Source organism: Hyla sarda, chromosome 6 (assembly GCF_029499605.1).
Source record: "Hyla sarda isolate aHylSar1 chromosome 6, aHylSar1.hap1, whole genome shotgun sequence".
NCBI classification, from domain to species: Eukaryota; Metazoa; Chordata; class Amphibia; order Anura; family Hylidae; genus Hyla; species Hyla sarda.
In genome coordinates this window covers 268,170,886-268,188,931 of record NC_079194.1, presented here as the reverse complement: position 1 = coordinate 268,188,931, position 18,046 = coordinate 268,170,886, and the positions used below count along the sequence as shown (strand labels likewise).

The window sequence follows — 18,046 nt, the reverse complement described above, 5'->3', positions numbered from 1 at the left end:
TTTATTGTATGGTCACTGGCTACTATCAGTCAGAAAGATAATGGTGAAAAAGCACTATTGCGTGTTAACAACAAAGGCTGGATCATGAATTCTACCAGGACCTTGATGTACAAATGGGGCAATCCGATTGTGTCCCACTAGTAAGTCTCTGACATGGAGTCTTGGATCATGGTATTGAGTGCTTAACCTCATTCATTCCTGAAGGAGTAGTGGATTTAAACCGGTAAATCCACCGGGTTTCTTTCTGAAGAAGACGTTTATCAAAATCGCCCCCACGTGGTGAGGGGCGTAATACTTCCAGGATAGAGATTCTAAGATGTTTCGGATCACCATTGTGTTTTTCATGTATATGCCTTCACACGGGAGTGGTACAACCGTGTTTAATGTCATTTATGTGCTCACAAACCCGCCTCCGAAACTCGCACACTGTTTTACCAATGTAGTCAAGAGGGCAGCAAAACTGGCATAGATACACCAAACCTCATGTTCGACAGTTATCAAAGTCCCTAATGCCATATCTCCCACCTGTAGATGAGCTGATGAAAAATGTAGTTCTCATCATAAAGGGACATGCGCGACAACCACTGCATGAAAAGTTGCTATAAATATGCCGGTCTAGCCACAATCCAGATGGAGTAGGGTGAGTATAGTGACTGTGTACCAAACGGTCCTGAAGGCTCTGACCTTTCCGATAGGTAATTAGAGGTCTGGAAGGTACAACCCTATCCAGAAGAGAATATTCTCGAAGGATTGACCAATATCTCTGCAAGATGTCATAAACAGAGGCTGAGTGTTCATCATAGGTGGCAATGATCCAGGTAACAGGGTCATTCTGTTCAAGTGTTTGTGGTATCAAAAAATCATCACGTGACTGACTTTGTGCATGTTTGAAGGCTGACGACAGGACCACATCAGGGTACCCACGCTGATGAAATCGATCCCGAAGTTTACTGGCCTCTTGATAAAATTCAGGGTCCGTGGAACAATTCCTACGAACCCTGAGGTATTGGCCCTTAGGGATGCCCTTCTGTGATGCGAGGGGATGAAAAGAGGACCAGTTTAATAAGCTGTTAGTGGCAGTGGTTTTAGGGCATAAAGATGTAAATAAGAGACCACTGTCCTCTTTCCGAACTACGACATCCAAAAATGGAAGGTAATAGGGATCGATTTAGTGGGTAAACCTCAAGCCCAGATCGTTGGAGTTTAAGAACCCCATAAATGAGAGAAAGTTGTCTTTGGAGGCTGACCATAATACAAAGATGTTGTCAATATACCTTGCCCACATCCAAATGTGGGACATCCAGAGATTATCTTCTGGTATACATTGCTGTCATAATGCCATAAGTACACTGTATTTATATTTATATCTGATCAGTGTTGGTACTGATATATCTTTTTTATCAATTAATTTTGGTTGCAGGTAACCACGTGATTTGGTTGTTTTTTCATCTAGGTTTTCTAGTGTACTCTAATAAAGGTAGTGTCATTTGGTTGACACTAGTGGTATATATTGCATTTCTGTGATAACCAGCTGCTTTAACCCCTTAAGGACTTAGGACGTACCTGTACGTCCTGAGCCCGCTCCCTGTATTAAAAACGGGGTCACGCCGTGACCCCGCATCACAACGGGTCGGTCCTGGCTGCTAATCATAGCCGCGACCCTGGGCTAACAGCATGAGGCACCGATCGTTGTGCCGCACGCTGTTAACCCTTCAGACGCGGCAATCAAAGTTGACCGCCGCATCTGAAAACTAAAGTAAATGCTTCTCGGCAGCTCAGTCGGGCTGATCGGGACATCGCGATAAAATCGCGATGTTCCGATCACCTGGGACGCAGGCGGAGGTCTCCTTACCTGTGTCCTTGGCGTCCGATCGGGGTTTGATTGCTCCAAGCCTGAACTTGAGCAATTGAGCCCCTATCTCGCTGATCCGTGTAGAGCTATGGCTCTGCAGGGATCAGCATAGGAGATCAGTGTGTGCAGTGCTATCGCTCCCTATGGGAGCGATAGCACTGCAAAAAAAAGTGGAAAAAAAAAGTTAACAAAGGTCATTTAACCCCTTCCCTAATAAAAGTTCAAATCACCCCCCTTTTCCTATTAAAAAAACCTGTGTAAATAAAAATAAACATATGTGGTATCTCCGCGTGCGTAAATGTCCGAACTATAAAAATATATCATTAATTAAATTAAGTTTTTCAGTGGAGTACGCCCTTAAAGCGTTACTGTCACTTCAAAGCTTTTGACATGTCTGTGTGACATATCACACATATTTTAAAGGGGTACTCCAGTGGAAAACTTTTTTTTTTTTTTATCAACTGGTGCCAGAAAGTTAAACAGATTTGTAAATTACTTCTATTAAAAAAATCTTAATCCTTCCAGTACTTATCAGCTTCTGCATGATCAACAGAAAGTTATTTTCTTTTTTAATTTCCTTTCTGTCTGACCACAGTGCTCTCTGCTGACACCTCTGTCCATTTTAGGAACTGTTCAGAGTAGGATAGGTTTTCTATGGGGATTTGCCTCCTACTCCGAACAGTTCCTAAAAAGGACAGAGCAGAGAGCACTGTGGTCAGACAGAAAGGAAATTCAAAAAGAAAAGAACTTCCTGTGGATCATACAGCAGCTCATAAGTACTGGAAGGATTAAGATTTTTTAATAGAAGTAATTTACAAACCTGTTTAACTTTCTGGCATCAGTTGAGTTAAAAAAAAAAATGCTTTCCAGTGGAGTACCCCTTTAATGAGTCAGGGTCTGGGTATTCATACTCCTACTGATAGCAAGATAGAGCTGAAAGGAGCATGTAGCTTAGCGCTTCATCTACCAGCTTGCTGCTCTCACTGACTTATTGCATTCAGAGCAGTGAGCAGGGGAATGAAATGCTCAGCTGCATGCTTCTCCCAGCTCTATTTAGCGATCAGTGTTGATCTAAGCAAAAAAAAAACATTTTATTTCTGTTTTAAAATGACAGTAAAGCTTTAAGGGTTGTTGTAGAGGCTTAGAAAGACCAGGCTGCTTACTTTCAAAAACAACAATGCACTTTTCCATAGGTTTTGTGTGGTACATTTACCTTAAAGGTGTACTCCACCCCTAGACATTTTATCCCCTATACCAAAGAATAGGGTATAAGATGTCTGATCGTGGAGGGTCATGTCTGACCACTGGGAGTCCTTGCGTTCTCCTGCACGCCACCATGGTATTCTGAACTTTTCGTTCCCAATGATGGTTTCAGGACCATGGTCGCAATTTCACGCCATTCCCCCTTGTGACTTGGCGCCACACCCCCTCCTTTCATGTCTATGGGACGTCAACCCAGCGTTTGAAACTAAAAGTTCAGAAAGCCAGGGTGGCGTGCAGGAGATCGTGGGGGTTCCCAGTGGCAGGACCCCTGTGATCAGACATCTTATCCCCTATCCTTTGGATAGAGGATGATATGTCTTGGGGTAGAGTACCCCTTTAATGCAGAAATAGGCAGATGTGGCACAGTTCCTGAAAGAAGCCATGCTTTTCTCTGTTCTGCTCCACATGTCTTTTATAGGAGTGACGTTATTCCTTTCACTATGCTTCAGTAAGGTCCTTGGACCTTTGTACTGATATTTTTTAATACATTTATCCTCTGCTCCTCTGGACCTGACACAAGCATTGTATGTATTGGGAGAGTGAAATGAAACAGTGAAGTAAAATCCTTTAATGGGAAGTCTTGTGTTGCAGGGATTTCTTACATTTTAACATGGACGGGATGGGCGTTACATAACTGTTCTGTATAATGAATGTTTATCTTTTATTTAATATAAATTTTATAGCATTTTGTATAAAGATTTGGAATCAATCAGTGTAAGAACTATGCAATAAATGGCTCAAATACTTTTTCACAGCAGTTTTATTCAACTAGAAGCAGTATTGCTATTCGCTTGTTTAGTACAGTGATTTACTATACAGCTTTTTCACTTCTAATCCATCCTTTTCTGAGGAGAAAGACTAAGTGCAGCTTTGTAACTGTGCTATTCATGCTTCATTATAAGGATGAGGGCCAGGTCCAAGAAAAGATATAGTAGAGCCTTTGCTTTCCCAAGGATCTGCAAAGTATAACAATGGGGTATAGTCATGCCGTATACATCAGATTATCATCGCACCTCCTATAAATGTACTCGCACAACAAACCTACAGGTAAAGGATTAACCTATCTGTATCTGTGCGTCGAGTAACAAGTGCCCCAAGTCAGCGGCTGTTTTATTGTTCTGTCTCCTTTATGAATTGCAAAACGGTCTTGGGTACAAACATATAAAGCAGTGCAAAACATAAATCATAATATAGAGGAGGTATTCAAAGCAATAATAAAGTCGACTGGATTTTTGTATATAAAGCAAATTTAATGCTGCAAATTTTTAGATAAGAGTATAACAAGATCAATAACTGAGAATAATGATTGTGTCATTTCCTAAGTGAAAACTAACAATGTCTGCAATGCTGGGAAATCATCTTCAGCACTGTGTCTCTGGAGGCAAATGTTATCAATACACAATCGCTTCTCCACTGTATCTAAAAAACATCTACTACAAACGACGGATCACAAAAATGATCACAAAGCTTATTTTTATCTCTCAACTGGGAAAATGGTAAATGTTTCATTAATCCATCCATAAAGTTGTACTGTGTGTTGCCAGTCTATAGCTGGATTATCTTGATTTGTGTTACAAGTAATGATAAATTCACACGTGGCCATAATGCTGCAGATTTCCGTGTGTAAACTCTGCAGCACAAGGCAAAATAATGACATTTCATAAATCTCACTAACATGCTGCTACATTTTTCTGCATAGAAATAGACCTGCAGTTTGGGTTTTAAGCATGTCAATTCCTATTGGCTCCAGAAATCTACACCAAGTTTACTTACTCGGACATCTTCTGGTTCTCGGGAGACTGCCAGTGTGACTGTTTCTCTTTTCTGTCATTCCTCTCATCTTATTATAATTCTTTTATATGACTTTTCTGTGTTAAACAGCTGAACCTACAGAGTCTCACCTACCTGCCCCATTACTGCAACAGGCCAAAATATTAGAAATGATAAAAATAATACCAGAAGCTCTAAGACAGGATGGATTACTGTGCCCCTATTTGAACTAGCCTACCCAATAAATCTCAAAGCCCTTAGTCCCCTTCATGCCTCTTGCAGTTTAAAAAAAAATAAAAATACGCAGAAGATATAAAGGAATAATTGACTTTGCAAGTCTGCCAAGGCTAAATGCTAGCACCACACTCTTCAGTATGTTTATAACTTGCCCCTAGCACTGGGTGATTCTGCTCTGACTTCACACATCATCCTGATGCCTAAGCAACGTCAATGGTCAAATATGTTGCTATTATCAATATTAGCAGTTGTGGAAGAACTCTGATCTGCTCTGTCATAGAATTGTTTTTAATATGTATATAAAATTATCCCCTGATGCCAGTAAACAAGAGACTCTAGAGGGGCAGTCTAAGTGTTATAACATAGTTGTTCTTATCCATTACTAAACCAATGGATAAAATAGTTTATCTCAAGCTGAGAAGAATACAAGAGAACTAGTTACTCAGTGGGCGTCCGACTGCTTGGACTTCTTCGATTGCGGGAATGGAGGTCAAATGTGAATAAAGTGCCAGTATGCATGTTCAGCCACCGTTATAGTCACTGTTCATAGGATATCCAAATATGGCCAAGTTTAGCACTTGGCAATGTTTGGAAATCCCATAAGGAATGAATGGAGCAGTGGTAGAGAATCCTTGTGAACAGTGGGGTCCCAGCCCAAGGATTCCCACTTATTATTTAGTTATTCCCTATCCTGTGAATACGGGGTACCCTTGAGAGAAACCCTTTAACCACCTTGCTGGTTTCCAAGCCTGTGTATTTAATACAGGGTTGACTGGTTTTGTTAAGGCTAAGTTTCTACTTTGTTTTTTTGTGGCCCAAAAAAACGCCACAGCATTTTCCTGTGTTTTTCGGGTTTTTTCTTGCGTTTTTTTGCCTCAGAGTGAAAATTACGTTTTTGGCCCCTTTGACGTTTTTCAAAATTTGTTGGGTACCAGAAAAAAAAAAAAAAAAAGAATGCAGTAGTGATGGAAAAAAAATGATTTAACCCCTTAACGATCCCGCATCATATCGCGTCGGTCCCGGCGCTCATCAACGGCTGGGACCCGCGGCTAATACCACACATCGCCGATCGCGGCGATGTGCGGTGTTAACCCTTTAGAAGCGGTGGTCAAAGCTGACCGCCGCTTCTAAAGTGAAAGTGACCCGGCTGCTCAGTCGGGCTGTTCGGGACCGCCGCGGTGAAATCACGGCATCCTGAACAGCTTACAGGACACCGGGAGGGCCCTTACCTGCCTCCTTGGTGTCCGATCGGCGAATGACTGCTCCGTGCCTGAGATCCAGGCAGGAGCAGTCAAGCGCCGATAACACTGATCACAGGCGTGTTAATACAAGCCTGTGATCTGTGTAAAAGATCAGTGTGTGCAGTGTTATAGGTCCCTATGGGACCTATAACACTGCAAAAAAAAAAGTGTTAATAAAGGTCATTTAACCCCTTCCCTAATAAAAGTTTGAATCACCCCCCTTTTCCCATAAAAAAAAAATAACAGTGTAAAAAAAAATAAAAATAAACATATGTGGTATCGCCGCGTGCGTAAATGTCCGAACTATAAAAATATATCATTAATTAAACCGCACGGTCAATGGCGTACGAGCAAAAAAATTCCAAAGTCAAAAAAAGCGCATTTTTGGTCACTTTTTATACCATTAAAAAATGAATAAAAAGTGATCAAAAAGTCCGATCAAAACAAAAATCATACCGATAAAAACTTCAGATCACGGCGCAAAAAAATGAGTCCTCATACCGCCCTGTACGTGGAAAAATAAAAAAGTTATAGGGGTCAGAAGATGACATTTTTAAACGTATACATTTTCCTGCATGTAGGATTTTTTCCAGAAGTGCGACAAAATCAAACCTATATAAGTAGGGTATCATTTTAACCGTATGGACCTACGGAATAATAAGGTGTAATTTTTACCGAAATATGCACTGCGTAGAAACGGAAGCCCCCAAAAGTTACAAAATGGCGTTTTTTCTTCGATTTTGTCGCACAATGATTTTTTTCCCCGTTTCGCCGTGCATTTTTGGGTAAAATGACTAATGTCACTGCAAAGTAGAATTGGTGACGCAAAAAATAAGCCATAATATGGATTTTAGGTGGAAAATTGAAAGGGTTATGATTTTTAAAAGGTAAGGAGGGAAAAAACGAAAGTGCAAAAACTGAAAAACCTTAAGGCGTTAATGAAATTAATATTTTTTATAACAAAATTTTAATAATTTTAATAAAGTGTGTGTTTCACTTTTTTTTCTCAATTTTTTTAAATTTTTTAGGTAGTACTACTCCCAACATGGAACAGACTGTTCCTTGATGGGAGTAGTAGTACCTGTACTAATAGACATATCGCCTCAGGTGTCACTCCTGACACCCGATGCGATCGTCCATAATATAGCAGAGATGCGGAGCGGCTCTATACAGCACTCGCATCTCTGCTCTGTACTCCAGCTGGCCAGTGATGTGCATAGAAATTCACATCACTCAGCTTTCAGCAGGAAATATGAATGAGTGATGTTCTATTCATATCGCTGGCCGGCCGGAGTATAGTGCAGAGATGCGGAGCACAGGAGAAAGCCGCTCCGCATCTCTGCAATAGATAGGATGATCGCATCGAGTGACACCCGCTGTGATCGGTCCTTAACTGCAGGTCCTACTACTCCCAACATGGAGCACACTCTGCTCCATGCTGGGAGCTGTAGTACCTGCATTAATAGACAGATCGCAGTGAGTGTAACTTCTGACACCTGTTGCGATCTGTCTATTAATGCAGACACTACAGCTCCCAGCATTGAGCAGAGTGTGCTCCATGTTTGGACCAGTAGTACCTGCAGTTATAGAAAAATCACAGCGGATGTCACTCCTGACACTCGCTGTGATCCTCCTGTATAATGTACAGATGCGGGCGGATGCTCTTCTATGGTCCCCTGCACTGATGTATTATACACCTATTCATATTTCCCACAGAGCAGGAACCATCTGACCAATCACAGCTCTCTGTGTATATATATATATATATATATATATATATATATATATATACACGGCAGTGGAGGGGACCATAGAAGAGTGGCATTTATAAATTATACAGAAGGATCACAATGGACCCGGGGTGATCTGTCAATTAGTACAGGTACTACAACTCCCAGCATGGAACAGTGTGTTTCATACTGGGACAAGTAGTACTACCTAAAAAAAAAAAGTGAAAGAGCGCACACACACACACACACTAAATTTTTATTATTGTCGGCTAAATTTTTAGTGCCCTGCCCACTCACATAAATTGATCCCTGTTTTAAAAATTTATAAAAATTTCATTATAAAAAGATACATTTCGTTACACACAATTTTTTGTATCACTACTGTATATTTTAAAAAAAATTTTAATGGTACCTTACGAAATTTTATTAAAAAAGGTATCTCACTTTTTTGGATTGATAAATTCCAAAAAAGAATAAAAACCCCAAAGTTAAAACCCACATGTCGTTTTTCTTAGCGCTTTTTTACCCCCATAGACTTCTATGGGAGAAAAACGCCACAATTTCAGGGGAAAAAACGCCATAGGCTCAACATGCTGTGACTTTGCAAAACCGCCAAGGAGCTGAAAAAGAGTCAAAAAACGCCAAAAAAAGGGATGCAGTAGGGATGGAAAAAGTTGAATTTAACAAAATTTGTATTTTTTTAGAACAAATTTTGTATAAATTTTTAAACGGGGACAAATTTATGTAAGCAAGCAGGGACCTAAAAACGTAGCTGAAAATAGAAAAAATGGGGGCCATTTAATTGTAAAAATAATATATTTTTTATAATTAATCTTGTGAAACTATAAAGTGTGTTTTTTTTTTTTTTACTTTTTTGTACTAATAGACAGATCACCCCGGGTGTCACTTCTGATACCTGTTGCAATCCTCCTGTGTAATCTGTAGAAGCAGGCAGCACAGACTCACTTCTCTGCTCCCCTGCCCGACACTATACTTCTCTGTGATGTGAAGTTCTCTTCACATCACTGATTCATATTTTCCCCTTAGAGCAGTGATTGGCCAGATGTTGCCAGCCAATCACCGCTCTGGCATATATGAATCAGTGATGTGAATTTATATTCAAATCACTGGCTGGCCGTAGAGTGCAGAGATGCGGAGTGCAGAAGAAAGCCGCTCCGCATCTCAGATGGATGAAGGACGATCGCAGTGGGTGTCAGGAGTGACACCTGCTGTGATCTGTCCTTAGCTGCAGGTACTGGGAACTGTAGTACCTGCATTAATAGACATATTGCAGCAGGTGTCACTTCTGACTTCTGTCCCATGTTGGGAGTAGTAGTAGTAGTAGTAGCAGCTAAATTTAAAAAATAAAGAAAAAAGGTAAAAAAAAAAGCAAAAAAAACACACACAAACACTTTATTAAACACAATTAACCCCTTAAGGACCAGGTCCATTTTGGCCTTAAGGACCAGACCAATTTTATGTTTGCATATTTTTGTTTTTTCCTCCTCGCCTTCTGAAAATCATATCTCTTTTATATTTCCATCCACAGACCCATATTAGGGCTTGTTTTTTGCTTCACCAATATTACTTTGTAATGGCATCCCTTATTTTACCATAAAATGTACGACGCAACCAACAAAATATTATTTATGTGGGTAAGTTTAAAAGAAAACTGCGATTTAGCAAATTTTGGAAGGATTTGTTTCCACGCTGTACACTTAACGGTAAAATTGACATGTTTTCATTATTCTGTGGGTCAATTCGAGTAAAATGATACCCATGTTATAAGCCTTTTTATAATTGTACCGCTTTAAAAAATCTCAAACTATTTTAACAAAATTAGTGTTTTTAAATCGCCCTAATTTGACCACCTACAACTTTATCATTTTTCCGTATAAGGGGCAGTATGAGGGCTCATTTTTTGTGCAGTGATCTGTCGTTTTTATCAGGACCATTTTTGCTAATATTTAACTTTTTATAAAAAAAAAAATTATAATTTTTTTTATAAAATGTGACAAGCAACAATTTTGGACTTTAAAAAAAAATATTTACGTTTACGTCGTTCACTGTACGGGATAATTAACAATATATTTTGATAGTTCAGACTTTTACCCACACAGAGATACCAAATTTGTTTATTAGTAAAATGTATTACACTTTTTTTAGGGGTAAAATGGGAAAAACAAAATTTTTATTGGGGAGGGGGTTTTTCAAAAATTTTTACTATTTTTTTTACACTTTAATAGTCCCCATAGGAGACTATTTTTAGCAATCATTTGATTGCTAATACTGTTTAGTGCTATGGATAGGGCATAGCACTGATCAGTATTATCGGCGATCTTCTGCTCTGGTCTGCTCGATTTCAGACCAGAGCAGAAGACCCCAGGAGACTGATGGAGGCAGGTGAGGGAACCTCCGTCCACCATAATGGATGATCGTATCCCTGCAGCAGCACTGCTGGCTATCTGGTCACCATTTTAGTGACCACACTGCCGCAGATGCCGTGATCTGTATTGATCAAGGCATCTGAGGGGGTTAATGACTGAAATCCGCGCGATCACGGATGCTCGCCATTACTGGCGGGTCCCTGGCTGCTGATAGCAGCCGGGACCTGCTGTGCAAGACGCGAGCACCGGTCCGGGGCTCGTGGGCATGGCAGAGCATAAATGTACGTCATGGTGCGTTGAGTACCACAGCACCATGACGTACATTTGTGTCCATTGTCAAAATACATTACCTATAAAAAGTTTCACAAAATTAGTTATAAAAAAAGTATTATTTTTACAATTAAATGTGCCCTTTATACATTTTTAATATTGCCACTACATTTTTATGTCCCTATCCACCCACATAAATTGGTCCCTGTTTAAAAATTTATAAAAATGTTGTTCTACAAAATATTAATTTTGTTAAATAAATTTTTTTTCCATGCCTACTGTATCCCTTTTTTTTAATGGTACAAGCAAGTCGAACCGGCTCTACCCCGGGCTTCAGCGCACGGACAGGACCAGGACTGGATCCAGAGAAATGCAAAAGAAGAAGAATGTCCAGCGCACACACGTATAAAACTGAGCTGCTTTATTGCATAGTTGCCATGGGAAACATCGGACACTCAGGTAACGTGACGCGTTTCGGCCAGCAAGGCCTTAGTCATACACATGTTACAAGCACTTAGATCGTTTATATATGCAGGGTGGTAGTGTCCCGGGCGGGGCTAAGCCCCGAATCATGTGACATCCCACCTGCACATATAATTACAAACAATGTTAAAACGTATGTATCAAATCTTTATTTCAGCACATCTATAACAAAATTCATTGTATAAAAGAATTAAGACATTGTTAAAATAAATCTTATGCACCAGTTGTGTATGTTTGGTTCAAAACCTAGAGAACCAGACTCCATCCTTTTAAGCATATATCAGATGGTGATACACAACTAGCACTAGGACCTGAAGAATTATAGTGTTGAACTGAAAGAACGGTTATTTAACAGAGCAAGAGATGCAGTTTGTTAAATCTCATGACAGAAACGGATACAAAAAAAAGGGGGGGTTATTTCAATCATCATCTTTTGCACCCATGCAAACATGAGAAAAGAGGGGGGAGAGAGAGATACTGAAAAGGCGACTGGAAAACGCGAAGCAACTAAGACATATATAGTATGACATATACTATATATGTCTTAGTTGCTTCGCGTTTTCCAGTCGCCTGTTCAGTATCTCTCTCTCCCCCCTCTTTTCTCATGTTTGCATGGGTGCAAAAGATGATGATTGAAATAACCCCCCCTTTTTTTTGTATCCGTTTCTGTCATGAGATTTAACAAACTGCATCTCTTGCTCTGTTAAATAACCGTTCTCCCAGTTCAACACTATAATTCTTCAGGTCCTAGTGCTAGTTGTGTATCACCATCTGATATATGCTTAAAAGGATGGAGTCTGGTTCTCTAGGTTTTGAACCAAACATACACAACTGGTGCATAAGATTTATTTTAACAATGTCTTAACTCTTTTATACAATGAATTTTGTTATAGATGTGCTGAAATAAAGATTTGATACATACGTTTTAACATTGTTAGTAATTATATGTGCAGGTGGGATGTCACATGATTCGGGGCTTAGCCCCGCCCGGGACACTACCACCCTGCATATATAAATGATCTAAGTGCTTGTAACATGTGTATGACTAAGGCCTTGCTGGCCGAAACGCGTCACGTTACCTGAGTGTCCGATGTTTCCCATGGCAACTATGCAATAAAGCAGCTCAGTTTTATACGTGTGTGCGCTGGACATTCTTCTTCTTTTACTTTTTTTTAATGGTACCCTTTGAGATTTAATTTAAAAAAAAAGGTATTTCCATCCCTTTTTTTGGATCACTAAAGTCCAAAAAAGACTTGTACAAACTTTTGCACAAATGCCCAAGTTAAAGGGGTTATCCAGGAAAAAACTTTTTTTTATATATCAACTGGCTCCAGAAAGTTAAACTGATTTGTAAGTTACTTCTATTAAAAAATCTTAATCCTTTCAGTACTTATGAGCTTCTGAAGTTAAGGTTGTTCTTTTCTGTCTAAGTGCTCTCTGACGACACGTGTCTCGGGAACTGCCCAGTTTAGAAGCAAATCCCTATAGCAAACCTCTTCTAAACTGTGCGGTTCCTGAGACACGTGTCATCAGAGAGCACTTAGACAGAAAAGAACAACCTTAACTTCAGAAGCTCATAAGTACTGAAAGGATTAAGATTTTTTAATAGAAGTAATTTACAAATCTGTTTAACTTTCTGGAGCCAGTTGATATATAAAAAAAGTTTTTTTCCTGGATAATCCCTTTAAAACCCACATGGTGTTTTTCTTGCCATTTTTTTTTACTCCCATTCTTTTTCTATGGGAGAAAAATGCCAAGATTTTCCCGTAAAAATGCCAAAGTATCAACAAGAGGTCGTTTTTGAAAACTCCCAGGGAGACCAATTTTAAAAAATGCCAAACTGAAAAACAGCAAGTGGATATGGCATTTTGCAGTTTCCCATTGACTTGCAGCTAACATCTGGCCGTAGTGGGCTTTTTTTTACAAAAAAAAAAAAAAAGACGACGTGCGGCATTGTTGGTATTTAAAAAAATAAAAAAAAGTGGAAACTTAGCCTAACTATTCTATGTCCAGCACCATATATACTACTATACAGGCCTGTTAGTTTAACCGCCATTGTATGTAAATTGTTTGAGTGTTTTCTAAGAGATGCTATTTTGGAGTATATTGATAAAAATAAATGTATGACCCCATATCAGCATGGCTTTATGAGGGATCGGTCCTGTCAAACTAACCTGATCAGCTTTTATGAGAAGGTGAGCTCCAGACTGGACCAGGGGCAATCGCTGGATGTTGTATATCTGGATTTTTCCAAAGCATTTGATACGGTGCCACATAAAAGATTGGTGCATAAAATTAGAAGGAACGGGCTGGGGGAGAATGTGTGCAAGTGGGTAAGTAACTGGCTCAATGATAGGAAACAGAGGGTGGTTATTAATGGTACTTATTCTGATTGGGTGACTGTTACTAGTGAGGTACCACAGGGGTCCATCTTGGGTCTGGTTCTATTTAATATATTTATTAATGACTTGTAGAGGGGTTGAATAGTAAAGTAGCAATCTTTGCAGATGATACTAAACTCTGTAAAGCGGTAAACACTATAGAGGACAGTGCACTGTTACAAATGGATCTGGATAGGTTGGGGGTTTGGGCTGAGAAGTGGCAGATGAGGTTCAACACTGATAAATGTAAGGTAATGCACATGGGGAGGAAAAATCTGGGACAGGGTTATATATTAAATTGGAGCACACTTGGGACGACTTACGTGGAAAAGGACTTAGGGGTCTTAGTTAATAGTAAACTTAGCTGTAATGACCAGTGTGGGGCAGCTGCTGCCAAGGCAAATAAAATCATGGGGTGCATCAATAGGGGCATAGATGGCCACGACAAGGAAATAATTCTACCGCTGTACAAATCACTAGTCAGACCACACATAGAATACTGTGTACAGTACTGGGCACCAGTGTACAAGAAAGATATAGTGGAGCTGGAGAGGGTTCAAAGATGGGCAACCAGGGTAATACGGGGAATGGGAGGACTTACAGTACCCAGAAAGATTATCAGAATTGGGGTTATTTAGTTTAGAAAAAAGGCGGCTTAGGGGAGACCTAATAACTATGTACAGTGGTCCCTCAACATACGATGGTAAGCGTTCCAAACGGACCATCGTATGTTGAGGGATCCGTGCAATGTAAAGTATAGGACAGTGGTCTACAACCTGCGGACCTCCAGATGTTGCAAAACTACAACACCCAGCATGCCCGGACAGGCAACGGCTGTACGGGCATGCTGGGAATTGTTGTTTTGCAACATCTGGCGGTCCGCAGGTTGAAGACCAGTGGTAGAGGAAGTTGTACTCACCTGTCCCCGCCGCTCCGGACCGTCACCGCTCGTCACCGCTGCCCGGGATGTTGCCTTTCATCGCTGTCGCTGCGTCCCCGGGGTGTCCCCGACGCTCCGGCAAGGCCTCTGCTTCCCCGGCATCCTCGCTCTCCGTTGCCGCCATCACGTCGCTACGCACGCTGCTCCTTATGGATGACGGGACGGCGTGCGCAGCGACATGATGACGACGATGGAGAGCGCCGACGATGCAGGGGATGCCGAAGAGGACGAGCCGGAGCCCCGAGGACAGGTAAGTGATCGTCAGCGGACCACACGGGGCACCGTAAACGGCTATCCGGTGGCAGCTGAAGAAGTCTGCGCTGCCGGATAGCCGTTTATGCGATGGCCCCGACATACGAAAGCATCGTATGTTGATGCTGCCTTCAACATGCAATGGCCTCTGAGAGGCCATTGTATGTTGAAATGATTATATGTCGGGGCCATCGAAGGTCGGGGGGTCACTGTATAAATATACTAGGGGACAGTTCAGAGATCTCTCCCATGATCTATTTATACCCAGGACTGTATCTATAACAAGGGGGCATCCTCTACGTCTAGAGGAAAGAAGGTTTCTACACCAGCACAGACAGGGGTTCTTTACTGTAAGAGCAGTGAGACTGTGGAATTCTCTCCCGGAGGAGGTGGTCATGGTCTGTAAAAGAGTTCAAAAGGGGTCTGGATGCATTTTTGGAGAATAATAACATTGATGGTTATACTAGATATTTAGGGACAGAACGTTGATCCAGGGATTTATTCTGATGCCATATTTGGAGTCGGGAAGGAATTTTTACCTCTAGTATGAGAGTTTTTTGCCTTCCCCTGGATCAACTCAGTAGGGACTCATTAGGGATATAGGTGGAACTAGATGGACTCTGGTCTTTTTTCAGCCTTACGAACTATGTTACTATGTTAATGTGGAGCAGATTAGTGTCCCCCCCCCCCTTACCCCCCAATAGACCACCAGTTCTTTTAACCTAACCCATTAACCCATTAGGAGTCTATTGAACAGATTTGATCAGTGAGTAGGTAGAACTACATGTGAGCAGATGTCTGATATGGAGAATCACTATAAAGGAAATTACTTGTAAACAACTCCTTTTTGGATTCTTGTATGTCCCTTACTCACAAAGCACAAATGGAAAATGGTGTATTGAATATCTGTCATAGATTATATCTCAGTACTTCCCAACCACCTCTAGCTCCTGAGCTGTTGAAAGACTACAACTCCCATTATGCACTGACTGTGGCGATTGTCGTTTTGTAACAGCTGGAAAGCCATCCCCCAGGCAAGGCTCATTCTGAGTGGAACCTGTCTTGAGAAACTGCTGTATGGTCTTAGCTATAATGTTGCAGCTCAGTTTCAGGTAGGATGTTGGTAATCTTCTTATAGCCTATGCCATCTTTATGTAGAGCGAGAATTTTTTATTTTTTTTTCAGATCCTCAGAGAGTTCTTTGCCGTGAGGTGCCCTGTTGAACATCCAGTGACCAGTATTAGGGAGTGTGAAAGCGATAGCACCAAATTTAAGCTGCTTGCTCCCATTCAGGGCTGCTATTAGAAGTTTTGGGGCCCTCTACACAGCTCAGGCTCTATAGCGTTATACCTTACATTATCCCCATATAGAATTAGGCCCATCTGTGTCTCCTTATAGTATTAGGTCCCCTCACATTGCCCTCCATAGACCATAAGACCCTCTCACATTGCCCCCATAGAGTATTAGGCCGCAAACATTGCCCCATATATCACTGGGCTCCCTTAGATTATTAGACGGTAAACATTGCCCCCATAAAATAGTATGCCCCTCACACAGCTCCATGGGGAGAAAAAACACAAAAGATACCTCTCGCCTTGATACATCTCCTTCTCTCACCTCAAAGTTACTTATCGCTCTGGGGCATAAATTTACACCCTGGTGCATTAAGTCCCATACATCAAGGGTGTAACATCAAACACTGTTATACAAGCTGTGCATGAAAAGATATAATAAGATATTAACAAATATGTGTGGGGAGTACTCACTTATGTGAGATACTCTATATATCCATTCATTATCTATGTATTATACGTATCAATATAATTATTCTATTTATGTATCTCATATCAATTTATCTATCTCTTATATATATCTATGTATGTATCTGTGTATTTCTGAGTGCAAGGACTAACTACAGAATTAACAGACTAGATCAATGTGTTGAATCCCGAGTCTCAGTAAGTGGTTTTCCTGCACAGAATGTGAATGTGAAGGAGACCGAGATTTTCAAGAATGAGCAGCAGGTTTAAAGGACAGGTCATAAAAAAAGAGAGAGAGTTTATCCTGGCACACGGGCTGTGCTAATGTGTTTCAAGGATAAGCAGTAATAAATTTTAGTAACAAACCTTCTCCAGCCTTCTGTATTTCTAAGAGGAGTAATATGTACCGTATTTTTCGCCGTATAAGATGCACTTTTTCTTCCCCAAAATTGGGGGGGAAAACGTTGGTGCGAATACACCCCTATCGCGGCGGTCCCTGCGGCCATCAACGGCCGGGACCCGCGGCTAATACAGGACATCACCGATCCCGGTGATGCCCTGTATTAACCCTTCAGACGCGGCGATCAAAGCTGACCGCCGCGTCTGAAGGGAAAGTAACACTAACCCGGCTGTTCAGTCGGGCTGTTCGGGACCGCCGCGACTGAATAGCCGGGTTAGTGCTTACAGGACACCGGGGGGGACATTACCTGCCTCCTCGGTGTCTTCTCCGTTCAGGGATCCCCTGTATGGCCGGCGCTCTCCTTTCTCGTCATCACGTACGTGCGTCGGCGTGCGTAATGACGGCGACGGAGAGCGAGGATACCCGTCCGGCAGCAGAGACGTTCCGGAGCAACGGGGACACGGCGACAGCGATGGAGCGACATCCAGGGCAGCGGTGACGGGTCCGGAGCGGCGGGGACACGTGAGTACTACCTCCTATACAGTGGTCTTCAATCTGCGGACCTCCAGATGTTGCAAAACTACAACTCCCAGCATGCCCGGACAGCTGTTGGCTGTCCGGGCATGCTGGGAGTTGTAGTTTTGCAACATCTGGAGGTCCACAGGTTGAAGACCACTATTGGGTTCAAAATCTTTACTTTTTTAGATTTTGCCCCTAAAAATTGGGTGCGTCTTATACGCCAGTGCGTCCTATAGGACGAAAAATACGATACATTTTGAAGAATCAGTGCAGCTTCTCTATAGATTCTCTGGGGTTCGGGAAACTACAAAACAATGATGATTATGAATTGCTGGAAGATGGAGGATCACGCTTGTACAGTGGTGGTTCACATATCTGCGTTCTATACTGTAGCTCCACACCAGCTCCATTTTATATTGAACAACATGAGATTAGTTAAATCTATAGCTTCTGCAGAGTGACCTGTGTGCGGCTTTATCTGCTGCAGACACTTTTAAGTAGCGCTTGTTTATATCTTGTGCAGGATGACTTCTATGACTGAGATTATCATGTGCAGCCATG

General features: G+C 41.4%; 1 protein-coding gene across 7 annotated transcripts in view; it reads right to left on the bottom strand.

Annotated features, from left to right (window-relative positions):
• The window catches only part of FLRT1 (fibronectin leucine rich transmembrane protein 1), a 330,213-nt gene that overhangs the window by 28,011 nt on the left and 284,156 nt on the right, over positions 1–18,046 (bottom strand). The window contains exon 3 of one of the 7 annotated variants that reach the window (XR_008845341.1): positions 3,938–4,071. The exons of the other annotated variants lie outside the window; for them this stretch is intronic. The gene's annotated coding sequence lies outside the window, so the exon portion shown is untranslated. Of the gene's footprint in view, positions 1–3,937; positions 4,072–18,046 lie in introns of those variants that run through there. 7 annotated transcript variants of the gene reach the window in all.